This window comes from Protopterus annectens, chromosome 16.part0 (genome assembly GCF_019279795.1).
Source record: "Protopterus annectens isolate FY-2018-M chromosome 16.part0, PAN1.0, whole genome shotgun sequence".
Taxonomy (NCBI): Eukaryota; Metazoa; Chordata; order Ceratodontiformes; family Protopteridae; genus Protopterus; species Protopterus annectens.
The window spans coordinates 502,631,901-502,659,042 of record NC_056750.1 but is presented as its reverse complement, the minus strand read 5'-3'; the positions used below and the strand labels follow the sequence as shown (position 1 = coordinate 502,659,042).

The 27,142-nt window shown below is 43.5% G+C and overlaps 1 protein-coding gene across 11 annotated transcripts in view; it reads left to right on the top strand.

The window, feature by feature from the left end:
• The window catches only part of RIPOR1 (RHO family interacting cell polarization regulator 1), a 2,621,322-nt gene that overhangs the window by 1,841,396 nt on the left and 752,784 nt on the right, over positions 1-27,142 (top strand). The gene's annotated exons all lie outside the window — the stretch shown is intronic.

The following is a 27,142-nucleotide window of genomic DNA, read 5'->3' as shown; positions in this document are numbered from 1 at the left end:
AAATCAGATTGCCATAAGAAAGGCATAACTATATGCAATTGCCCTTTAACAAATACAGAAACTTTGCATTATTTATTAATATTTGTTCAGTTGTATATCAGAGCTATTTATGAGGAACAAAGAGAATCATCTGTCAGCTTTTCCTGGAAGTCTTGACTTACCGATATGAAGATCTAAGCTTATTTGTTAAAGAGATATTGTAAAGTAGAAAAGAGTTAGATAGACCAGTACCATGGTCTGCCAAAAAAAGTGTGTGTAAATATGTCTATGTGTGTATGTGGATCTGGTACATTTCATCGAAAGCACATTTCTCCGAATTTGATTCCACCAAGACCAAATTGGCGAAAGCACAAATCGCAAAATACTCATATCGCCGAATTTCGTTTCACCAAAAATAGTAGTGGCAGTGTATATGCCCTTTTCCCCACTGTAGTGCGATCCTTAAGTTAGAATATATAGTTGGGGGGTGTGTGGGAGGCGCACAGCCTCTCACATTGGGGGGTTGTTGGAGGAATGGCCCCCCACCTAGTTTAATTAAAAAGTACTTACCCTATTAACAGAAACTGCATAATATAATTCAGGCTAGGAGGGGGGCTATGCCCCCCACACCCACCAATGTGGGGGGCTGTCCCCCCAACTATATATTTTCTAACTCCAGGATTGCACTACAGTGGGGAAAAGGGCATATACACTGCCACTACTATTTTCAGTGAAATGAAATTCGGTAAAATGAGTTTTCGGCGATTTGTGCTTTCGCCTATTTGGTCTTGCTGACATCAGTTTCGGCGAAGTGTGCTTTCGGTGAAATGAACTAGACCTGTGTATGTATATACTGGTCTATTTTAAGTTGTCTAAATCTCACTAGATCAACTCACAAAATACAAACAGGAAATATCTAATTCAAAATTTTACTCTCAAAATTTTAAATTAGATGTTTTTGTCAGTGTTTTGTGAGTTGATCTAGTGCAAGTTAGATCAACTCATATATACACACACACACACAAAAATCAATTACTTTTATTTTCAGTCTGATTAGAAGTGGTAATGAAAAGCAGAGAAGGAGAAGAAAACCATATGAGTAATTGTGACAGCTTGCAGTGGGTACATGCAGAAGGCTTTAGTGATAATATTTCCTTTTCAGTGGACTAGAAAACATCTATTAAAAAAAGATATCACAGTAAATACACACACCTGCAATTCTGTGTACTTTGGTCTATTTAATATTATGTAGAAATATATCAACTCAGAGACAGACTTAAGCTTCTGGACTTACAAGATGGCTGCACATTGCATAACAGTTTAACTCTAGCTCCCCCAGTGTGAAAACAGAAACTCAACAGAGAAGGCCAGTAGACCTCTGTGTTTACGGGTAAATTTCAGTAACTGGCTAATAAGTGTACTGCCTGGATGCCAGGAAAAAAAGAAATACAGAGCACCTGGAAAAAAATCGGCTACAAAAAATGAGGAAGAAACACTGACTGAAAAAAGTTCTGCAGCTGTTCAGCAAAAAGCAATGCAACCTCCAGACATGACTGTCAGTAACCTACAGGAAGATATAAGACAACTGCACACGGATCTGGTTAAAATAAACAAAACACTGATGTAGTATATCAACACAAACAACAAAAGACTGGAAAATATGGAAGAAGCTTTAAACAGATATTCAGATGAGGTGATAAAGCTGCAAAAATCAGACATTGAAATGAAGAAAAAAATGGCTGAATATGAGACTGCTCAGGAAGAGATGTTTCAAAAAAAAATAATAGAAGTAGGGGAAGATTTTCAGCTATACTAGAGAAGCTGGAAAGAACAGACTGCATTAATTTTATGAAAGCACAAATAAGCAACTGGATTGGCATTGTGTGTGTGATCCAAACCTGGCTATGAGAAGGCAACATAGATCTTTAATAGTAAAGATGCAATCCTACCAGCAGGAGTTGATTCTTTAAGAACTCTGGCAGAAGGACAAAATACTAAGAGTGGGAGGCAGCAGAGTGTTTGTGGAGAATGATTACTCATTGTACACCAGGCAGAAGAGGAGCAAATTCATTCCCCTCTTCAGTGAATGTTGAGATGTAGGTGTTAGATTCAAACTGCTGTAGCCAGCTGTCTTCAAGGTATTCTTCCCTGCAGGGACAAAATCGTATTTTGTTGAAGTACATGCTAAGGAGGAAATACAAAAGTTAGTTCAACAAAAAGTCCGGTGTGATACAGAAGTTGATTCCGCTTCTTGTTCTTCTGGTAATAAAGACTACAGAGAGCCTGTTCCTGTGAAGCCTTTTCCATTGTTTCAGAGAAAAATGTTGGGGAAAAGGAAGGAAGCATGAGAGTTGACTAGAAGAACGTTGGAAATGAAGCAGAGACGGGATGTGGGAGAGGGAGATGAACAGTACTAAAACCAGTAACTTAATGAATGTGAGATTACAGTGCAATAATTATATTTATAAAATTTGGCAGTACAAGAAAATCTGGAAATACTGGACTTTTTCAGAACTTGTTGGACTTGTGGAGGACTATAAAGTATATGCCCTGCTTCATGTCATTAATGTTCAGAAAAATGCTTTGCAGAGGGGAAGAGTGGGGAGAAAGTTAACTGTAAGTAAAGAAACCAATTTTAATATTATTTTATGGTATGTGGTTTTCTTTGCATACTATAAAGTAAAGTTTTCTCAGTTTTATTAAGTGTAACAGGGGTTGTAAATAGGTGCCGCTGTTCTTTTTTTCCATTTCTTTTTCCCTTCTCTTTTTCTTCAGTTTTAAGAAATTTAGGCACTGCAGTGTAAAAAAAAACATGATTAAAAGAGTATGACAAAAGAAAAAATAATGTGCTTTGTCTCATTCTTGCAGGTGGGATAACTGAATTAAGGAACTTAGATTGACTTAGTTAATGCATTTTAAGAGAAAGCAACTAAATGAAAAACAATATTGAATATTGTGAGTCTTTTTTCCAGCAAATGAATGCATGCTTAGTAGCAATTCTGTATCTGGTTCCCATCTCTCCATGGAGGCAGTCATATAATGAGAAATTGGCTGTCTGCTTCTCATATTTCCATGGACACAATCTGATAAAGAGAAATTGGTTACAGTCTGGTGGAGAGTGACTGGCTGGGGGAAAAAGGAAGGAAAAGACAAACTAGCTACGAGGTAATGTTCTCTTGAAGCATTCAGGGTTTTTCCAGCTGGGAGAGTTAAAAAGGTAAGACAAAACCAGTTAGCACTTGGTAGAAGCACCAGCTGCACCATGCGTCTTGGCATGGATAACCTTTCTCTTGGATTAACTCAAGAATGTGACTGTGGCAGTCAGTTTGGGACATTTGTTCCTATTAGGAGGGTAAACCTTCAATATCTGAAGATGTACATAATTTTGTGTATTAGTATTAATACACTTCAGGGGTTATTCAGGTTTTTTTTCTTTGTTTGAGGGCATTTAATAAAATAAAAAGTTTTGTAAGATATGACCTAGGCTGAAATGAATATGACAAGAAATAACTATATAAAAGTTCAACCTGCCAGACAGTATATGCATGTAACACAAAAGCTGGAGCAAAAATGTTATACATAAAGGTGGGAATATTAACTTTTTAGTACAATGATGCTTTCTGTTATGTCGTTAAATGTTAATAGTCTCACAGATAAATACCAGAAAAGAAAGAATAGTGAACTATATTAAAAATGTAGAGTGCAAATAGCTATGTTACAGAAGGAATGCTTGGAAATAACTGAACATGTGAATGAGCTCTTCGAAAGAAGAATGCTAAGCAGAATATAAGGGATTACCTCAATAATATACATGAGTTTAGAAAGATTGTTATTAAACAACTGTTTTTTGAAGATAACACTAGAGCACAAAACTTTTAGCATGACGACTCAGACAGTAGAATGTATAAATGGCTATTGCCAACCTTAGGCGAACCTATAACAAGGAAGGTAACATCCTGTAGAGGTATTAGAAGCATTTCAGAAGTTGTATGAAAGCTTGTATAAAGCAGAGAAATGTGGAAATTAAGAAAAGGTATAAATGGAATTACTTATGGAAGAATTAAATATGTCAAGGTTAGTGGTAGATGAGGCTCAATTACTAATAGTTAGGATAAGAGGAGGTGAGATAAAAATTATGATGTATAACCAATCTACAGGAAATTCCTCTGGAATAGATGGTATTTCTGTAGACGTTTGGAAGCTAGGAGGGAAAAAATGATGAAGATCTGGAAGGTTTTGTTTAACAGTATTTTAAGGGGAGGGGAGAAATACCAGTGTCCTGGAAAAAAGCAGTGGTAGCTGTTATACGTAAAGGGGGTAAAGATCCATCAGTTCCAGCTTCATACAGGCCCATTTCAATATTAAACCATGATTATATAGAGACTGTGTCTAAATTGGCTAAAAGAATGACAAAAATAATGCTGAAATTGCTTGATAGATGAGGATCAGTGTGGTTTTGTGTAGGAGAGACAAACATTTGACAACATTAACAGAGACAATTCATGATCCAGAGGGAAGCAGAATGCAAGAAAATGTCATTGTTGTTGGTGGGTCGTGATGTAGTGAAAGCATGTGACAAAGTAAACTGGGATTTTTATGAACAGGGCAGTGGAAGCATTCATGTTTCCTGAAAAATTATAAGGTTGACTAGGAGGATATATGAGGGATTGGATGTAAAAATTAAAGTGGGTGGGGTCCTCTCTGATAATTTCTGCTTGAGCAGAGGAACTAGGCAGGGGTATCCTCTTTCCTATTTGTTTGCATTATATTTAGAACCATTGGCAAAGAAATAAGGGACTCAGAAATTTAAGGATATAATTGGTATAGTAGTCAAGAAAAGCTAGCTTTGTTTGTAGATTATATTATTTGATACCTGAGAAAACCAGTGAGAGACATTACAGTGTTGTGGAACATTTTGATACAGTTTCATATTTTTTCGGGATACAAAATTAGTGAAAATAAAACAAAGGCAGTAGCAGTAAATTATGTACCTACTCATGAATTGGTTCAGCAATATCCATATTTATGGGGACATCACAAAATGAAGTATTTAGGTGTATGGATTAAAATGATTCTGGTGTGGCAGCTAATGATATGTGGGAAGAGACTAAAAACATAATATAGACACTGAGGAAATGAAAGCTTGGTTATATGCATATGGATAGTAAGATAGAAGCAGTTAAAATGTTTTTAATCCCATTAGTCTTATACACCAGTCGGGCGGCCGCGGTGGTGCAGCAGTTAGTGTTGCCACCTCACAGCAAGAGGTTCTCCGGTTCAATCCTTGGCTGGGGTGCCTTCTGTGCGGAGTCTGCATTATCCTCCCTGTGGTCGCGTGGGTTTCCTCTGGGTGCTCCTGTTTCCTCCCACATCCCAAAGACATGCTGTAGGTGGATTGGACACACTCTAAATTGGCACTAGGCGTGTGTGTGTGTGTGTGTGTGTGTGTGTGTGTGTGTGTGTGTGTGTGTGTGTGTGTGTGTGTGCCTTCTGTGGAAGGTTGGGTGCCAGGCTGGCAACTCGGCACCATAAAAACTCCACTGCCAATCATGAGCAAACAGGTGATCCACTGTGGCAACCCCTAACCGGGAAAAGCCGAAAGAAGTAGTAGTAATAGTGTTATACACCAGTCAGGCATATTTTTATCAACCAGAGAAGTTGTGGGTAGTAATTAATAAAGAACTGATGGACTTTATCTGGGAGGGGAAGACAGCAAGTGTCAAGTGGGATAAACTGATTCTTCCAGTAGAACAGGGCGGATTGGGATTGCCCAATTTGAAGGGATATTCTAGAGCTTTACAGTTAAGGCTCCTTTATATAGCACAAGCAGAAAACTATAATTTGAAGTGGAAAAGTATGAAGATGAAACAGGGGGCAAGCTGAAGAAACAAGGAGAGACTGGGATTTTGGATGCATGCCTTTAAGGAGAATACCAATAAACATACAGAATATTATATCTGTAAAGTAGCAGAAAGTATCCTAAGACCTAAGCCAACATGGGAATGGAGAAAGGAGATTCTGCCAATAAGGATGAATGTAATTAGAGATATAGAGAATAGACAAGAGGCGGCTGGAATTTGTTGGAGAAAACTGACAAGAGAACAAAGGTACTGGGAGCAAATAATTAGAGAGGGAAAGATGACAGAATGGTAAGATGCTGAGAATTTATTTGGACTGCAGGTTAGAGATTGCCTTCCCTATCAAGGATTGAGATGAGAGTATAGGCAAAGAGAAATAAATGGGGGGGGGGGTCCTAAATGAAAGAGCAGCACTAGTAGAGTTTTTAGTGTAATGTGGAACAGAAGCTGCCATTAGAAAATGAATGATTAGTCAAGCATATAAAATATTGCATGACAGGAGGTTAGGAAGGTTTGGGAAGGGGGTTAGATGAGCAATTCACAAAGAAACAATGGGATGATATATATATATATATGTCTCCCAAATATGCAACAGGATCTAGAAGATTTAGGATTTTTGCTTGGAAATGTTTACATAGAGATTTTTATACCCCAAGTAGACTCTAGAGAATTCTTCCTCAGTTAGACAGCAAATGTTGGAGGTGTGACAGGAGAGAAAGAGGTAATTGGGAACATATTTTCTGAAAGTGTGGTGAGTTTGTGGACTTTGATTCCCTGTGGGATGCACTGTTGGAGATGCTGGGTGGGCAGATTGGTGTGACAATGGAGATGATTTTTCTGAGCTATGATACAGAATCGGAATTGCCTAGACATGGTAAGGCCTTGCTGTCTCTTAATTATGGTGCCTGCTTAAAAAACAATTACTAGAAAAAGGAAATCTAAATCAACTATACTAGAAGTAGTGAATATAGTGAATATAGTAACTGGAATTGAGATCTTCAGAAAAGGGTAGAAGCAAACTACATAACAAAAAAAATGGAATTGTGGAAACAATACATATAGGGCAGGAATCAGGTTTAAAAGAAGGCAGAACTTAAATGATCTATGTAATGTTTGACTGAAAATGATTGGGTAGATTATAAGTGATCTATAATGTTTGCAACTGGGAGTGTGTCAGTATGGTTTGTGATGGAAAATGATCAGAACTAGGATTGAGTCTGTGTGGTTTGTTTTCATTTATATAAATGTATGATTACCTATGTAGTAAGGGGTGGTTTAATAAAGATGTTTCTTGTTTAAAAAAAGGCAGGAATTGAATAACTTATGTAATATTGCTTAGGTTATATGATATGCAGCAAGATGTGAAATATTGATTGTAAACATGAACTCGTTAAGACACTTTGATTACTTTTATATAAATGTAAATTTGCCTATGTCATAATTCAACAAAGGTGTTTAAAAAAAGACAAACTTAAGTTTATGCACTTTCTTCATTGTCATTTAGGTAACTTTTGTGAAATTGTGTATGCATTTAAATTCATCATAAATCCAGCAGTGCATATGAACCTGTTATTCTTCTCACTCTGAAAACATAAGCATTTAATGAACATGTGTGCCTGGCCTGTTATATCTAGATAGCTCCATTACTATCTTCTCCTCATCCCAGTCTGTTTTGAACAAGGTATAAAGTCTCTAGTTTGGGTAACAAATGATGTTCTTCATGTTTCACTGTTGCAGTCATCACACTTGGGTTATCTGCCTGCAGGTAGCCCTCAGTCGGCCCGAATACCAGAGACTTAGTATTTCTGTGTCGGTTGCTGTCGCTCCAGGACTGACGCCAGGTCGTCAGAGGTATAAAAACAGGCAGCCGACGCCATTACCCCAGTTTTTCTTGCCGAGGAGCCCAAAGCAGAAGCAGTTCGCACGAGTGCTGGTCATCCGCTGCTTGAGTTTTAGTTTCTGAAATGCGTCATCCTGAAGTCTTCTATAGCTAAGTACCCCACTGGGGATCCTTTTTTCTTGCTCTAACCGATGTCAGAAAAAGTTAATTGTCTCATCTGTGGATAGCAAATACCACACCAAGATTTCCATTCTTTCTGCGTCACCTGTTTAGGCCCTGACCACGACATACCTCGCTGTCAGTTTTGTGCTTTGTTCAACGCCCGAACTATTCGTTGTTAGGCCCCTATTGTCACTAAGTGCTTTCACTCTCGATCTCTGTATTCCAAAACGGCTTTGGTAAGCCATCCAACTACCAATCTTCTGAAAAAACGTAAGGATAAGGACAGAGACAGTCTGCACAGGTCCAAAACTGCCCACAATGCTTCCATTTAGCTAGTTGCCAGTTCGCCGGTACTCAGTGAAGTGCTTTCGCAGCCCCTGATGCCCGCTTCGATAGATTCACGGGCCACTACCGAGACCCGTTCGTCGTCCGGTATGCCACAAGACTCTTCTTTGACTACGGAACCTGCGGATGTCTCTACCTTTGGGTTTGGAGCCGCTGTGCAGGCACTGGCTTCCGTGGAAGTTCTTCGCACTACCGATATTCGACACAAACTGACTTCTTTCGCATCTTCAGTTCTCTCTAAATCTACCGAGTTTCTAAGGCAAAGAGTACGAGCTACGTCTAAAAAAACGATGACCCAAATTCAAGCACCTGCTTCCTTGCCACAACATCAAATGCTTAAAATGGCAGAAAACCTGATTATGCTGATTAGGGGAAGCCAGCCTTCCCCTGCTAAGAGAAAGAGATCTGTCTCCAGCAGCTTTAACAGACCAAGAGTCCGACGACTCTGAGATTTCTGAATATGAAGACATGCCTTTATCTCCTTATGAGGATTCAGATGCAGAGGAATCCATTCCCTGTGCTTCCACTCCAGAGGATTTTTCTTTTGGTGAAACCCTACATACTTTAAGAGAGCATTTCCACTGGGAATGCCAAGACTATCCTCAGTCCAAAAAGAGACTCAGAGAATTTTTACATTTGCCCCAACATAGACTTTTAGCAATACCTCCAATTGCGGATGATGTCTTTATGGAATATGTCTTTATGGAATCCAGTCTAACTCCTGATACTTTACCCCTTGCTCCAAGGAAAGCAGACCGATATTACACAGTCCTTGACTTTCACAAATTTCTTTTCAAAAATTCTACTGCTGACCCAGAGGTCATTTCCCAGGGGCCTAAAGGTATAAAAGCAACTACAGCTAAGAATCACACCCCTTCGGACAGGGATTCCCGAGCTTTAAACAGATTGGGTAAAAAGGTATACACCTCTGCAACTCTTGCCATTAGGGCATTGAATTGCCAGTTTCACATGCTGAAATACCAGCAACATATTATAGAACTTATTAAGCAAAAATTATCTACCTTTACTGACTGTGCAGAAAATAAAGAATTACAAGAGCTTATGCATCTGCAAGCCAAGTCAGCAAGCATAATTTGTAACTTTGACACCCTATCACCATCTCGCAGGGCAGCAGTTAACTGGGTTTGTACTGAGAAGGCATGCTTAGCTTAAGGAACAGACTATGTCAAATCAAAATTATTAGATGCTGTTGTGAACAAGGACAATCTGTTTGGCACCAAAGCAGAAGAGGTTCTAAAAATGAAAAAGCTAAATCTATGCAGACAGTCAAATATTTTTTTGCAAGTGCAGCCTCCTAGATTCAGTAGGCATTGCCCCTCGAAAGATTGGTCCTTTCCAGCCCCCTCAAGGCCATCTCAAACTAGATCCAGGGGAAACAGAGCCCCCCCCCCCTCCAGAGTACAGTCTCAAGGTATGCAGTGATCTAAGCAATGACTTCTGAACTCCACTCCTCACCTCTGCCCAACTGCTCATGCCTCTGGGAGGAAAACTTGCCCATCATGCAAAAAACTGGATCTCCATCACCAAAGACCTTGGGTCCTCAACATTGTATCCCTGGGGTACAAATTTTACTTCCACTCACTGCCAATCCCAAAAGGGTTTCCAGACCTTCCTCCAAACCAGTGAGCACAGGCACAAAACCAAATTCAATACCTACACTCCATAAGGGCAGTTCAACCAGTTCCTGCAGAACAGATAGATCAAGGGTTCTATTCCAGACTTTTCCTGGTACCCAGAAAAGAGGGCACTTGGCACCCAATCCTAGATCTTTCCTTTCTAAACACCTTCCTGGTGGTACCAAAATTCAAAATGCTCACCCTTCAGCAGCTTCTTACTATGCTGTCCAAAGATGGCTGGTTAGCCACCCTAGACCTAAAAGAAGCCTGTCTGCACATCCCTATCAGGGACTCATGCAGGAAATACCTATGTTTCAGGCAGGATCTATGGATTTTCAGTTCTCTGCACTTCCCTTTGGCTTATCCACTGCTCCCAGAGTATTCACAAAATGTCTGGCTCCAGCCATTGCCTATTGCAGACAGAGAAAAATTCTAATTTACCCTTACTTGGACGATTGCCTGATTCAGGCAGACCGTCTGGAAAAGCTGTTGCAGCACCTGACATTTGTAAAGAACCTTCTAACCTCCCTGGGGTACACTATCAACGAAACGAAATCAAAACTAGTTCCCCCCAGTCAAAAGATTGTATTCTTGGGAGCAAGCTTGGACACAGCATCCCAGATGGCATTCTTTACTCCAGAAAAACAAGCCTATGTGACAGGCTACTTCACTCAAATGGCCACCAGAACCCAGCTATCCGCAAGGAAAATCCTAGGGTTCATGGCCTCTTGCATTCTACTAATTCCATATGCCAGACTGCATATGAGGAAACTTCAGTGGTACTTAAAAGGTCTTTGGTGCCAGCATTCTCAGGACTTGGAAACCGTCATACGTATCACACCTTGTCTACGGACAGAGTTTCTTTGGTGGGCAGCAGCATGCAACAACAACAAGGGACTTCCCTTTACTTAACCCCACTCCGCCCAGACCCTAACCACATTCGCATCAGACTATGCCTGGGGGCACACCTGGATTACAAGTGCATTCAGGGCCACTGGAGTCCAAGTCAAATTCATCTGCATATCAACCAGAAAGAGATGCTAGCTGTTCAGCATGCTGTGACAGCTTGCAGATCCCTACTCTCACCAGGACCCCTGCTAATAAAAACAGACAACACCACAGTTATGTGGTACATCACTTCAGCTAGAAGAATGTCTGAGCTACAAGCACTTATGGCTGTGGAACCCTTCATTATTTTTCATGCTGACATCGTCTCCCTCAGGACTAACCCTTCCTTTATGGCTAAAGTGGTGTCCATTGTGGCTCTCAACCAATCTATTCATTTGCCAACCTTCTTCCCTAATCCTCAGAGTAAAGGGGAAAGGATCCTGCACTCCTTGGACATGCACAGACAGCTCAGATTCTACCTTGATATACAAACACCAAGGGAAACCATCCCCTAAGGGGGTCAGAACACATTACACTAGAGCAACTTCTGCCTCTACAGCATTCCTCAGGGGGTCCCTACCAGGGACATCCTGGAAGCCGCTACCTGGAATTTTGTACACACCTTCGCCAAGCATTACCACCTGCCTATCTTTTCAAAATCCAAGGCGGGTTTTGCAACAGCAGTCCTGCAGGGCATACTAGCCAGCCCCAACTCTTCTTGACTGCCTCCATCCACCCTTTCTTCAGCTTTGGAAATCAACCCAAGTGTGATAACTGCAACAGTGAAACACGAAGGACATAGTACAGTTGTGTGCACTTACCATAAATGTAGATGTTCAAGTGTATTCTCTGTTGCAGTTCTGGTTTCCCACCCTCCAGCCCCCTTGTCTCTCTCACTCTCTCTCTCTCCTCTCTGTCTGTTACTCACCCCTTACAAGGCTATTGGTATTTACTTTTTAGTGGTGGTGCTTTTCCCACCATAACTTAGCTCCCTATTTGGGGGACTCCTGACATTTGGGGCAAGAAAAACTGATGTAATGGCTTTGGCTGCCTGTTTTTATACCCCTGTCGACCTGACGTCAGTCCTGGAGCGACAGCAAATGACACAGAAATACTAAGTCTCTGGTATTTGGGCCGACTGAGGACTACCTGCAGGCAGATAAACCCAAATGTGATGACTGCAACAGTGAATACACTCGAACATCTACATTTATGGTAGATGTACACAACTATACTTTCTATATCAGTCATACTACAGACTTCTGTATGAAGCATCCTTGCATTCATTTTAAACACACATATCATTGCAGTGCAGACTAATTAAGGAACCTTTATGAGCACAAAGGTCAGATGTTTCCAGCAAGAGAGAGAAATAGCATAATTTTAGGTGAAAAACCCAAGGAGGCTGTTTGTGAAGGCTAAATGCTATACATTGGAACCTCCAGAAGGGGAATTTGCAATCTGGTCTAAACAGTTAGCACTGCTAAAACATGTAGGAAATGTTGAGTATATTTGTTTGTGGTAGGGCAAGTAGTCCAGTCAATGTATGTGTAATTGAAATCCCTCAAGAGAACAGAAGTCCCCAGTGAGAATATTTCGATGTTCTTCGTGTTTCACTGTTGCAGTGATTACATTTGGAGTAATCTGCTGGCAGGTTGCCCTCAGTCTGCTTGATTAAAGTCTTGGGTCTTGCGTCGGTTGCTGTCCCTTCTTCCATGACGTCAGGTCGTCAGGGATATAAAACATGCAGCAGACGCCATTACATCAGTCTTTCTTGCCGTGCAGTACCCAAAGCAGAAGCAGTTCGCAAGTGCCGGTCGGCCGAATCCTGAAATTTTCGTTTTCGAGTTTCAGAACCAAAGTCTTCAACTTAAAGCTAAGTACCCCATTGGGAAACCTTTTCTTGCTCCTTACCGATGTCAGTAAAAGTTACTTGTGGGAAGCAAATACATCATAAAGATTTTCATTTGTACTGTATTCCTTGCCTAGGCCCTGACCACGATGTACCTTGCTGTCAGTTTTGTGCTTTATTTAATCAGCGCACTATCCGTCGTCGGTACATTTTTGCCTCTAAATATTTCGGTTCTGTGTTTAATTATTCAGAAATGACATTGGTTAGCCATCCGACTACCAGAATTATGAAAAAACGCAAAGAAAAAGACAGAGACAGGCCGTTGAGGTCCAGAACTGCCGACGACGCTTCTCCTAAGTCAGTCGCCAGTTCGCCGGTACTCAGTGAGGTGCTTTCGCAACCCCTGATACCCACTACTTCTGACTCACAGGCCTCTACTGAGACCCATTCGGAGTCCGGTATGCCGCAAGATGCTTCACCTATGGGAACCCATGGATGTCTCTACCTTGGATGGGTCCAGAGATGTTGTGCAGGCACCGGCTTCTGAGGGTGTTTTCAGGCCTACAGACCTGCATATTAAACCGACTCCACCTTCTATTCTAAGGCCTAAATCTCTATTTATGTCTAAAAAACCGACACCCAAGCCAAATGTTCAGGCCCCTATGCCTAAAAAACAAATGATCAAAATGGCTGAAGATCTTATTACTCTAATCAGGGGTAGTCAACTTTAACTATGAATCTTCTGATCAGGACTCTGTTTCTTCAAATTCTTCCTATGACTTGGATTTGTCCATGCCTACTTAGGATTCTGATGCAGAGGATTCCATTCCCTCTGCTTCCCCCCTGAGGATTTTTATTTTGGGGAAACTTTGCGTACCTTAAGGGAGCATTTCCACTGGGAAAGTCAGGAATTTTCTGAATCTAAAATGAGTCTTAGGGATTTCCTTCTTCTACCTCAGTATAGGCCTTTGGTTATACCTCCTGTACTAGACATTGTTGGTGATGTGTTTTCAGAATCCAGTATGGCTCCTGATTCCCTGCCTCTGGCTCCTAATAAACCTGACAGATACTACAGGGTTCCTGAGTCCCACAAGTTCCTTTTCAAAAATCCTGTTGCAGATCCAGAAACCATTTCTCAGGGGCCCAAGGGCATTAAGGCTTCTACTGCTAAAAATCCTACCTCTTCTGATAGAGACTCCAGGGCGCTGGATAGATGGAGTAAAAAGGTTTATACTTCTGCAACCTTGGCAATCAGGGCTTTAAACTGCCAGTTTCATATGCTAAAATATCAACAGCATATTATGGGACTGCGTAAACAGAAAATGATGTTGATTTCTGACTGTGTGGAAAATAAAGATTTACAGGATTTATTGCATTCTGCTGAACAAGTTGGAAAACTTATTTTGCAATGTGGTTTTGATTCTTTAGAGGCCTCTTGCAGGGCTGCGGTTACTGGGTCTGTGCTTAGAAAGCATGCTTGGCTTAAGGAGCAATCTCTGCCTGATCATGTTAAAGCAAAATTGTTGGATGCTCCTTTAAATCAGGGCCGCCTGTTTGGCAGTAAGGCTGAAGAAGTTCTAAAAAAGATGGAAGATAAAGCTAAATCTATGCAAACTGTAAAAGATTTCTTATCAGTGCAACCTCCAAGATTTAGTAGGCACTGGCCTACTAAGAATTGGTCCTTTCCAGCTCCTTCCAGATCCACTCAAACCAAACCCAGACACACCAAAAGCACCAGGTTTCAGTCCCAAGGGGACAAAACACCCCTCTATGGTAAACAGTCTCAATAACTTTCCTTTAAAATTGCCAAGCACTTACCTTTCACTCGCCCCTTTGGGAGGAAAGATTGCTCTTCATGCAAAAAACGGGGAACGCATAACCCAGGCCAAATGGGTTTTAAATATAGTGTCCCAGTGATACAGATTTCATTTCCACACTTTGCCAACACCAAACGGGTGGCCAGACCTGCCCCCAAATCAGTGGGCAGAGGCTCAGAAACAAGTGCTTTCCCTCTTAAATATGGGGGCTATTCAACCGGTATTAGAAGAGGAAAAGGGACAAGGTTTCTATTCCAGGCTTTTCCTGGTACCCAGAAAAGAGAAATCTTGGCATCCAATTCTGAACCTGTCTACTTTAAACACTTTTCTGGATATTCCAAAATTCAAGATGCTGACTCTTCACCAGTTACTTCCTATGCTAGGTAAAGATGCTTGGTTGGCAACTCTAGATTTAAAAGAAGCTTACCTGCATATCCCAATCAGGGAATCTTGCAGAAGATACCTACTCTTCAAAGCAGGCTATTTGCATTATCAGTTCTCTGCACTGCCCTTTGGCTTGTCTACTGCACCCAGGATATTCACAAAGTGTCTGGCTCCAGTAATTGCATTTTGCAGACAAAGAAATATTCAAATATATTCATACCTGGACGATTGTCTAATTCAGGAAGAAAACCTGGCCATACTTATAAATCATCTGGCGTTTGTAAAAATGGTTCTAACTTGTCTAGGGTACACCATAAACAAAAAGAAATCACAACTGGTTACCCTCTCAACAAATTATATTCCTGAGTGCAAGCTTGAATACAACTGCCCAGATGGCTTTCCTCACACCAGAAAAGCAAATTCATTTGGTAACTTAAAACAAGTGGCCACAAAAAACGTGCTATCTGCAAGAGAAATACTGCAAGCCTTGGGGTTCATGGCCTCCTGCATTCTTCTAATTCCATATGCAAGACTGCATATGAGGAAACTTCAGTGGTACTTAAAAAGTCTATGGAGTCAACATTGTCACAGCCTGGAAACAATGATTCCTACATACCTTGCCTATGCCTGGAGTTCCTATGGTGGGCAGAGGCCTGCCACCAAAACAAGGGTCTGCCATTCACACTACCCCCTGCCACCCCAAACCCTAACTACAGACGCATCAGATTATGCATGAGAAGTGCATTCAGGGCAAATGAAACCCAAATCAAATGCACCTGCACATCAATCAAAAAGAAATGTTAGCTGTACAGAATGTTCTAACAGCCTTCAAGGGACCACATTCTTCCAGGACAACTAATGGTAAAGATGGACAACACAATTGTTATGTGGTACATAAACAAGCGGGGGGGGTACACATTCCTACCCCCTTTGCAGACTAGCCATGGCATTGTGGAACATGGCCTTGAGCTACCAAGTGCAACTGCAAGCTCAATTCCTGCCAGGAAAACTGAATACACTGGCAGATGGACTAAGCAGAAATCTCATGGACCCACATGAGTGGAAACTGGAACCATGGATTTTCAACAGGTTGACAAGCAAATGGGGGAGCCCAGACATAGATCTATTTGCCTCCCCCTACAACTACCAGTTGGACAAATTTTGCACAAGGACTCCTCACAAAAAAGCCGGGAAAATGGATGCTCTGTCATTCAACTGGAAAAACCTATCAGTCTATGCCTTTCCCTCTCTGCCTCTGCTCTCCAAATTTCTGCTAAAAGTCAAACAGGACAAACCAAGAATGATTTTGATTGCTCCAGACTGGCCAAGCCAACACTGGTACCCACTCCTGTGCAGTGTGTCACAAATTTCGCCATGGCACCTGCCTCAGACACCTTCCTTACTGTCTCAGCAGGATTGCCAAATTCTGCACCCTTAGCTACCAACATTGAACCTTGCAGCTTGGCTAATCACTTAAATTCACCCTTAGCATCCCTCAGCAAACCTGTGATGGATTTCATCTTGGAGGCGAGAAGACCTAGTACTGGAAAATCTTATGCTGACAAATGGAAAAGATTCTGTGCTTGGAATCAATCTCAAGGGATGAGTACAGCAGCGCCCAATTTACCTCAGATTTTACAATACTTAACTGAGATGCTTCACAAGGACCTGTCTTTTTCCTCCATTAAAATCCACGCCTCAGCCATTTCTGCTCATTTTAACACAGAACCTCCCCTCTTCTCTCATCCTCTGCTCAAGCAGTACCTCAGAGGGGCCAAAAACTTGATACCACCCAGGAGAGCTGCAACCCCTGCCTGGGATCTTAACTTTGTATTGGAGAAACTCCCTCTACCTCGTTTCGAGCCAGCTGCTACTGCAGACTTAAAATTTCTTTCATGGAAAACAGCCTTCCTTCTAGCAAGCAGTTCATCTAGAAGGATATCTGAGTTACAGGCCCTTATGGCAGTGGAGCCTTTCATCATCTTTCATGCGGACAGAGTATCACTCAGGACTAATCCATCCTTCATGCCCAAGGTGGTATCCAGTGTTGCTCTTAATCAGTCCATTCATTTGCCAACTTTCTTTCCCAATCCACAGAACAAAAAGGAACAGATTCTGCATTCATTGGATGTGCACAGACAACTTAAATTCTACTTGGACAGGACTAAACCTCGAAGAAAATTTGAACTGCTGGTAGCATTTGCTGCAGGGGCAGAGGGAAAGCCTATTTCAAAACAAACCATTTCTAAATGGATGAGCCATTGCAATCATTTCTGCTGTAAACACCATGGAAAACCTATCCCCCAGGGGATCAGATCTCATTCCACCAGGGCTGCATCTACTAATGCAGCCTTTCTCAGAGGTGTTCCTACCAGGGATATATTCTAGAAGCTGCTACCTGGAGTTCAGTTCATACTTTCACCAAGCATTATCATTTACCAATTTTCTCTAAATCCAGAGTTGGCTTTGCCACTGCTGTCTTGCGGGGCCTTATAGCTGGTCCTAATGCTGTATAAATCCATCCTCCCAACCAGAGCTTTGGGAATCTACCCAAATGTAATGACTGCAACAGTGAAACACGAAGAACATAGTACAGTTGTGTACGCTTACCATAAATGTATTCACTGTTGCAGTCCTGGTTACCCTCCCTCCAGCCCCCTGTTTTTCTCTTACTATACCTCTACTTTCTTTTACTATGCTTAAAAGCCTTGTTGGTGTATTTGCTTTTGGTTGGGGGTATACTTTTGTGTTTTTAATTTTATTTTGTTACCCATTAGGGGGGCATCTGACATCTGGGGCAAGAAAAACTGATGTAATGGCGTCGGCTGCATGTTTTATACCCCTGATGACCTGACGTCATGGAAGAAGGGACAGCAACTGACGCAGGACCCAAGACTTTGTTAATCAGGCCGACTGAGGGCAACCTGCCAGCAGATTACCCCAAATGTAATGACAACAACAGTGAATACACTCGGACATCTACATTTATGGTAAGTGTACACAACTGTACTTTCCTTTTTAAGGGATTCAAGCTTGTTTAGATATGTCTCATAGATTGCGGGTGACATAGTGAGCATTTTATAGTTGACATTGGATATGGAGGGGGGTTTTCGTTTCAGGATTACTAGGATGTGAAAGAATTCAATATAGTTGTCCAACCATGTAATTCTTGAAGAGATGGATTTATGGAGAAGTATTACTACCTGTTGCAGACCAGCCCTTTGTGGAGGGTCTGAATACATGATGAGTGTTGAATCTCTTTAAGTGGAATAAGAATATGAAGACGAGACATTCAGTTGTCATGAAAATTTATGTTCTTGTTCAGGCCACAACAGTTTTTCTTATCACTTCATATTTGGAAATTTAAAATTAAATTTGACTTCCCATCAGATCCTCTCTTTGGAAGGATTCAGAAATGTAATACTCTTCAGATACGTTGGAGACAAGTATTAACTGAGTCTCAAGTAATCTGTGGCTCTTGCACCTTTAAATCATAATCTGTCCTAGCTGGACACTATAAATGCTTTCTATAGCTGTTTGTAAACATATTTGCCATATTAAGAGAAATAAATTCAGAACTGTTGAAAATTGCAACTTAAGTTTATTACGCTGGCAGTCTTTGATAACTAATTGTTGTGCAATTTTTTTGAAGTTTTGAAAAGTCGTTACTCATGATCAACAGTCATAGGTCTCCCTTCCACCATACGTTTCTAGCAGGCTTCCAGATTTGCCAGATCACCCCCCCCCCCCCATACTAATTCAAAAACTGCTATGAGTATTCTTTTTGCTTTTCCGTAGCCCTTTTTTGAACCAGTAACAGTAAACAAAAGCCTTTCTTAATTCCCAGTAACTTGATGGAAAGTCAGTCCAACACTTGTTTTTGTTTGTTTTATAAAGTTCAGACAATTGAGCCTTTCTTTTGCTTGTGATGCTCAAGTTACCTTACAGTTTCACTGGTCTTGCGTTATCTTCCATAACTACCAGCTGCTCCTTAACAGATTGTATCTTATTTCTCTGTTGTATTGGTAATGTGGTATTCCGCGGTGGTGCAGCGGTAGCGTTGTTGCCTCACAGCAAGAGGTTCTCCTGTTCGATTCTCGGCTGGAGTGCGGGAAGTGCCTTCTGTGTGGAGTCTGCATGTCCTCCCCGTGGTTGGGTGGGTGTTCGAAAGACATGCGTAAATGGGCGTGCCTTCGTTGAAGGTTGAACATTGAGCTGGCATCTCTGCATTCGTGAAAATCTACTGCCAATCATTAGCGGACCGGAGTTCCGCTGTGACGACCCCTAACAGGGAAAAGCCAAAAGACAACAACAACATTGGTAATGTGGTATCGTTTGGTATTGCAGCAGTTCAAAACTTTCACTGACTTTCTCTTCCAGCTGTTTTGCATACTGATTCAGTTTAGGATAGAGTTGGCATAATTCATGTGGAATAGCTTCTAAGGATACATCAACACCCTTCAACAACATTGGTAATGTGGTATCGTTTGGTATTGCAGCAGTTCAAAACTTTCACTGACTTTCTCTTCCAGCTGTTTTGCATACTGATTCAGTTTAGGATAGAGTTGGCATAATTCATGTGGAATAGCTTCTAAGGATACATCAACACCCTTCAAACAAGATTTCAGTATGGTCCTCTTTGTATCACCATCCCTTTCAGGTGAGCCGCTGGCCCCAATGATGACAGGGCTTGGCCTGTTTCTGTAAAATCACATCTTTCATCCTCTCCTACATACTTCCATAGTCATTTGGTGCTGCTCAAAACAACTCGCCTTCAGAAAGATTCTGTTTCACTTTTGGAGATTCTGAACAGTGGCGAATTACGCACACTTTGGCCCTGGTCTGTTTTCACTCCCAAGGGCCCACTCACACATGTTAATTAGGACCACACAGAAATGAATAGGTGATGGTGTTTTCATTTATTTTGAAAGAGTATTTAAAAAAAAAAAAAAACTACAGATCTGAAGTAGGAGATTCATTTGTCTGCAACCTGTGGGTTATGGATCCGATATCGGATCCGAACCGGCATGGTTTATCCAGCTATGGATCCGAGCTCCTAGCTCCTCCCCTCACCCATAATGCCCTGCTCTCCCTACATGACCTCAGATCTAGTTTGCCGCGCTGGTAACCAGGTCTTGGATTCTGAGCTCTTCAGCTAAGTGATTTTTTCTTCTTAAAGAAAGCGTTAATTTGAGTATTTGTGGTGATATTTGAGTGATTGTGTTAGGTTCCCCTTTATAATTTGATACTTTTAGCTTAAAATTTTTAATTTTAAAAACTTTTAGTTTCTACCCTCCCCTCGCTGGTCGGAGTTTCTGTGTGAGTGTATTGTGTGGGGCCTTGTGCGTGTACTAGTTTAGTACTAGTCTCTGTCTTTTGTTTTTTCTTGTAAAAAAAAAAAAAAAAAAGACTTTATTATGTCAGAAGCCCCTAAGGCAATATTCTCCAAGTGCGGCCATAAGCTATCCCCTGCTGATGGCCACACTCGGTGCATTCGATGCCTTGGGGTTGGACACCTCACTTCTGGATGTTCCATTTGTGCAGGGTTCAACCCCAGGGCATTGAAGGAGCGGAGGTCGAAGCTGGTCCTGGCGGGACTTCTCCCCCCGGACTCGGCTTCGGCTCCCGCTCCTGTGGTGGGTACCGTGGCCTCGGTTCCCTCCTCGCCTGCTCCCCCTCCTCCACCTGCTGAGACTCAACCTCCCGCTGCTGGGTTGGAGGAGAGAGAAGCAAGAAAAAAGGACCGGAGAGAGAAGCACCACAAGCGGCGGGCCGAGACCTCCGTTTCGGCCCCGCCAGCTAAGCGGGCTTCTCCTCCGCCCTCCTTGGCTGCTGGCTCTCCCCCCCCCCCCTCGGCTCCGGTCTGCTTTTCACCGGGGCCTGAGTAGGAGGAGACCCGATCTCCATTGAGGCTATCGAGGAGGCACTCAAGGCGTACCTCGGTAGCCTCTTCGAGATCCACGTATAGCCTTTCTGACGCCGATCTGGACCAGATGATGAGAAGGTTCATCCAGGCCCAGATGCAGATGGGAGTGCTTCTGCCTCCCCCCCCCCCCCTCTGGGGGGGAGCTCGACCCCATTTTTCAAGCCTATAGCTCCTTCTCCGACCCGCTACCCGGGTTCGGGGCGTTCGGAGCCGGGCAGCTTGAGCGGGGTGGGTCGGCGCCGATAGTACTAGGTACTTCGGATCCGACCCTGCCCTCGAGTGTTTCGGATCCGACCTCTCGGAGCCTGGCTCTGAGCTTCGGATCCGGGGGACTCAGTGTGCCTTCGGCGCCGTCTGTGTCGGAGCGCACTGGTCCCTCGGATCCGAGTGTCTCGGGGCCGGCTCCGATCCACTCTTCGGATCCGAGGGGGAGCCGACTTTCGGATCCTTTGGTCGGGCTGGCTCCCCCTCGGCTTTTGATGTAGTGGAGAGGGCTCTGTTGAGGGCTTCCGGACCCCCAGCACTTGCTTCTGCTCCGTCCCGCGCACCATCTGCACTGTGTCAGGCTTCCACCATCCGGCCACTGGGACAGCCCGCTTCAGTGCCCCAAGCTGTTCCTTTGGAATAAGACACTGCTTGCGAGGGCTCCTCGGACAGCCCCCCCCGAGGAAGCCCCTCACAAGCATACGTGTAAAAGGAGGCACATAGACTCCCCTGAGTCTTTAACCGAAGACACGGATTTGGAGGAAGGGGAAGGCTCCCCAAGATCACCCCCCGAGGATGTCTCCTTTGGAGACATCATGGAAATGCTTCGCATAAGGGGGGGTGGTCTGCCCCCAAGTCTTCCTCGGACGAGTCCGTGTTCTTGGAGGCAATCAAAGCGGGCCCGTCTACCTCTTGGGTGTCCCCTCCTGCCGACCCCCTGGTGGACCTCATTACCACCAGGGTGTGGAAGGAACCGGACACCGTGGAGCCAATCCCCAAAAGGCCAGACCGAATACTTAGCCCCCCTGCAGACCGTGCCCACTGGAGTAAGGGGCCCCCTGTAGATGCCATGTTGACGGCAGCAGCCACCAAGAGGGAACTCGCTCAGGAGAGTCCCTCAGTCCACCCTCCGAGCAAGGAGTCTCGGATGATGGATCGCTTGGGGAAGCGAATGTTTAGTTCTGCGACCTTCTCAGTGAGGGCGCTCAACTACTTGGCACATGTGATCAGGATGCAGCGCGATCTTATTAAGGAATACGCTGCATCCCCCCCGAGTCCATGTTGGAGGAGGACAAACTTTTGCACTCCACCCGTATGGCCACTCTTCGATCCGTGACGAATACCTCTATGCGGTTGCTGTCCCATGCTACTGAGAGAGCCGCTAGAGCTGCAGGAGTAGGCCTAGTCACGAGACGCCAGGCCTGGCTCCGCCATTACGATTTCACGGAGCCCTTCAAGGCGTCCTTCGCGAACGCCCCCTTCGATGGTTCTGCCCTTTTTGGCAAGACGGTTCGCGACACCTTGACCCAGAGCGAAAAGGATGGGAAGACGCTGTCTGCCGTCGGAATCCACTTCTCTGTGCCCCAGAGGTCCTACTCCAGGAACCAAAAGGGCCAGAAGAAGATGTGGTTCCGGAAGTCGCAGCAATCCCAACCCGCTCCGGACAACCAGTTCTTCCGTGGCAGAGGAGGACAGGGAGGACGCCGCCCCAGGGGCAGAGGGGCTCCCAGGAACTTCGGGTCCAGAGAACCTTTCTCTGAACGGCCCGCGCAGCAGCCCTGAAGGGTTGCCCGACTGCTCCACTCTGGAGGCAGTCGGGGGACGTTTTTCGGAGCACCTAGCGGCATGGGAGTCCATAACATCAGACCGCTGGGTCCTCCGCATTATATCCAGAGGATACAAGATCCCCTTTCATCACATTCCAAAATTCAAATCCCTCCCCGACGTTCCACCCGGTCAGTGGGAGGCCGCTTCGGCAGAAATTGGCCATCTGCTGGGGAAAAGAGCAATCCAGTCCGTCCCCCCAGACCAGATCGGATCAGGGTTCTACTCCAGGTTCTTTTTAGTGCCAAAGAAGACGGGGGACCTAAGACCAATTTTAGACCTGTCCCTGTTAAACCTGGCAGTTCCCAAGGAGAAGTTCCGGATGGTCACCTTGCAATCCATCCTCCCCCTTCTGGGAGGGAATCACTGGATGTGCTCTATAGACCTCAAGGATGCGTACTATCACATACTAATGGACAGAAGTTCCAGGAGGTTTCTTCGCTTCCGGCTGGGAGCCAGTCACTACCAGTTCAGGGTCCTTCCCTTTGGTCTCACCACAGCCCCCAGGGTGTTCACCAAAGTATTAGCAGCGGTTGCGGCCCACCTGAGGCTTCAGGGGGTGCAGGTCTTCCCATACCTGGACGACTGGCTCCTTACTGCCCCAACAAGGCATCTACTATCATTGGCGCGAGACTCTTTTCTTCACCTAGCTCCCCGCTTGGGCATCACGATAAATGTAGCAAAATCCAACCTGGCCCCTACTCAGTTGATAGATTTTATAGGTGCCAGGTTAGACACGAGGGAGTTAAGAGCCTTCCTCACAGCCGACAGAGTTCAGAATTTGCGACTCCAGGTGCGGGCCATCCTCCACTCCAGCTCTGTTCCGGCGGAATTGGTCCTGAGGGCTCTAGGGTCCATGGCAGCAGCAATATCTCTTCTTCCTCTCGCCAGGTTCAACATGCGGGTCCTTCAGTGGACACTTCAAGTTCAGTGGTCTTACCTTGCTCTACCTCTGCATCATCCCATTGCGATCAGCAAGGCTTGCAAGCGGTCCCTCTTGTGGTGGGTCCACTCACAGGATCTCCACGGAGGCCGCCCCTATTGTGCTTCTCCCCCTCTCGCCACGGTGACCACAGACGCCTCCCGCCTCGGGTGTGGGGGGCATTTTGCAGGCAGGACGGTCCAAGGCACGTGGAACGACTCAGAGACCTCCCTGCATATCAGTGTTCTAGAGATGAGAGCAGTGCTCTTGGCGTTGCGAGCACTTCAGGCCTTTCTTCCCCTGGGAACAATTGCGATTCAGTCAGACAACATGTCAGTGGTCTGGTACATCAACAAACAGGGGGGAACCAGGTCTTATCCCTTATGTCGAGAAGCCATGAGAGTGTGGGAATGGGCTATCTCCACCAACTGCTTTCTCATCGCAACGCATATTCCGGGTCGGTCCAACATCCTGGCGGACAAGCTCAGTCGCATCATTCTCTCCCCGTACGAGTGGTCTCTCAATGCTCAAGTAGCGAAACGTATCTTCGCACGGTGGGGAACTCCTTGTTGCGATCTTTTTGCGTCTCCCTTAAACACCAAGTGCGACAGTTTTTTCGCTCTAATCCCTCCTCCAGGGGATTCCCCGAGAGACGCTCTGGTGCATGCTTGGCGTCCCGGTCTTCTTTATGCTTACCCCCCTTTGCCTCTGATGCTCCAAGTTCTTCAGAAAGCCTCTCGGTTGGGGTGCAGAATGATCCTCATTGCCCCATTCTGGTCTCGACAGATCTGGTTCCTTTTCCTAAGGTCTCACTCGGTGAATCCACCTTGGATTCTAGATCATCTTGGATCTTGTTTTATCATGTTTATTGAAAATTCGGAATATAAATAACACAACTTTTCTCTGAATTTATAATGTGCAGAGAAGCCAATGTTTCTTGAAAATGGTAAGAAGTAATTTACTGCTGTGCAGATGCTACTGCAATGTTTGTACAAAGGAGACAGAACATTTGTTTTGTTGACCACACTGCTTCTGCTGTCAACAGTTGGAGAAGAATGAAAATCAGAAGTGATACAAGTTTGGTATCTACTGACCTCTACTAAAACATTTGAGCCATTTTTCCTCTTGGCCAGAAAGATTTAATCTGCATCAGGTTCACTGCATCATGATCTGATGGAAACTTGCTTCCGTATATCTGATTCATCCGGCAGGAGCTCTTCTTTCCCTCAAGTGAAATGCCAGTGGAGTTTCCATAGTGTCACATGATGGTTTTCTGTAAACTATTAACACCCTTGAGAGTCCCCTGCAAAACAACTATATATGCTGAAATAACATACCTGTTTGGCATAATGTAAGACTGTGGTTTCAGTGAACCAACACCCCTCACTATGCTGCAGCTACAGAGTCACATCAAAGTCAAAGTAAACTTTATTGTCATTTTAAACTACACAAGAAGTGTCTTTCGGCTTTTCCCGGTTAGGGGTCGCCACAGCGGAGCTCCGGTCCTCTAATGATTGGCAGTAGATTTTTATGTACTGGCTTGCTGGGTCTAACGCACAACCTTCAATGAAGGAACGCCCATTCATGCATGTCGCTACGCAGAAGACGCTCTAACTGAGAATCGAACGGGCGACGTCGAACTGTGAGGCGACAACGCTACCGCCGCACCACCACCGCAGTTACACATGTAGTCTAAATGAAATTTCTTGCATCAGCTCAATTCTTGAGATTGCAAAGGAAAATGAAACAACACATACAAGTAGAGGAATAAACATAACTAACAAATACAATACTACTCCCAATAAACCCAAGAAAGAGTAGAGACATTTACCAACATTCATAAACGAAAAGAATACCCTCCCCTGAGTTAAATTAACTACCCTCTTTAAGGTAATGCAAAACACACTACAGATTAAAATAATACTGACTATGGATATAATAAATAGACACTGCACTTACTTGGAATATATATTCTATATATTGCACCAATAAATAAACATTTACTTATTGTGTGTGTAGACCCCTGGGAGTAATGCCCGAGTTTAGAAGTCTAATCACTGTTACTGAATCTTGTAGTCCTGCAGCAGATGCTGCAGTATCTCCTGCCTGATGCCAAATGCTTAAACAGTCCATGAGCAGAATGTGTGTTGTCTTGTATTATTTTGGTGGCCTTTCGGATGCTTCTTGCAGAGTAAAGATGTTGTATCGATGGAAAACTGGAACCTGTTACCTTCTCTGCAACCCTCTCCACTCTTTGTAGCGGCTTCCTTTCTGTAACTGTGCAGCTTCCAAACCACACTGAAGTTGCAAGTGAGGATACTCTCTATTGCACCTCTATAGAAGGGGGAGAGAATATGAGAAGGAAGCTTAGCTTTTTTCAGCCTTCTTGAAAAGTGGAGGTGTTGGTGCGTTTTTTTGACCAGTTGGCTGGTGCTTTCTGACCACAAGAGATCCTCAGGTATGTGTACACCCAAGAATTTCATACTCTTAACCCTCTCCACACTCTCACCATTGAATCTTCATTGCCTTAAAATTTAACCCTATTGGTTCCACACTACCACAAGTACACCTTCATGAGTCCACCCTTTATAGCCATTTAAGTTGGGAATTTGTCATTTAAGTGGAGCTCTTGTAAGAAAAATTTCTTTAAGACTGTAGTGGATTGTCTTTTCACAGACTGTTTTGTTAATCCGTTAAATGGGTGAGCCAGCTAGATACAAGTGTTTCTTTTCAGGGAAGATCCCGGTCTCTCTTTGGAAAAGTGGCTTAATCACAGTCATGCTTCATGTAAGTAGAGGCAAAGGGATTTATACTGAAGACTGCTGGAGAAAGCTTAACAGCCCATAACCTTGAAAGCTTGAGCTGTAACTGGCAGATGGGAGTCATAATACATCATGAAAATTCTCTGTTGGGGTTTTATTGGGGTTTTGTTATGCTTAACTCAAATACTGAATGTTGTAAAAGTAAACATCCAAGAAAATTTATGTAGGTTTGTTGTGGTATGTAAGGAAGGTTTCCATGAGATGTTAAGTTTTAAGCTGCGGCCTGGGTTAAGTAAATTGTTCAGAGTTGTTCAGTAGGTAGTATAGTGCACAGGTAACCATGCAGATATCCATCATGAAGGTTGTTAGCACCTCATAGGTTTAGTCTGTGCTAAAGGAACTTAAATCTATGTACTGAAGTTATGTTCTTGTAAAATATTAAATTAATCTTATATATTTAATACAGGTTTGTATTTAGTCTACATGCTTTCACTGTCATCTTGAAACACTCAGATTTGCTGTCTTCAGTTTTGTGCTTCTTCAAAAAGTAAACTGATAGTAATTAGCACTGTTGACATACTAACCTGGATTGGCAAGATATATTTCTTTGACAGAGAAAAAAAAATGTGCTTTGTTTGGCAGGTGGATGTGTGTGCAGACTCCTCAGTCTTAGATATTTTGGGCTAACCCCTCATATTATATAATCTCATTCAGGTTTCTGTTGTCATGCCACTGTAAAAATGATACCTTAGAACAGAAATGTATAGTGAAAACTGACACATCTCATACCACTCCATGAGCAGCTAACAGTACATTCCCCACTTAAATATATCTAGACCGTCAAACACTTTACCACACTTCACACTGGTAGTCACCACAGTTCTGTGGTAATCTACATGCCCTGCCACAATTTTATAACTTGCAATTGAGTGCTTTAGCATTTCTGCATAGCATGTGCATA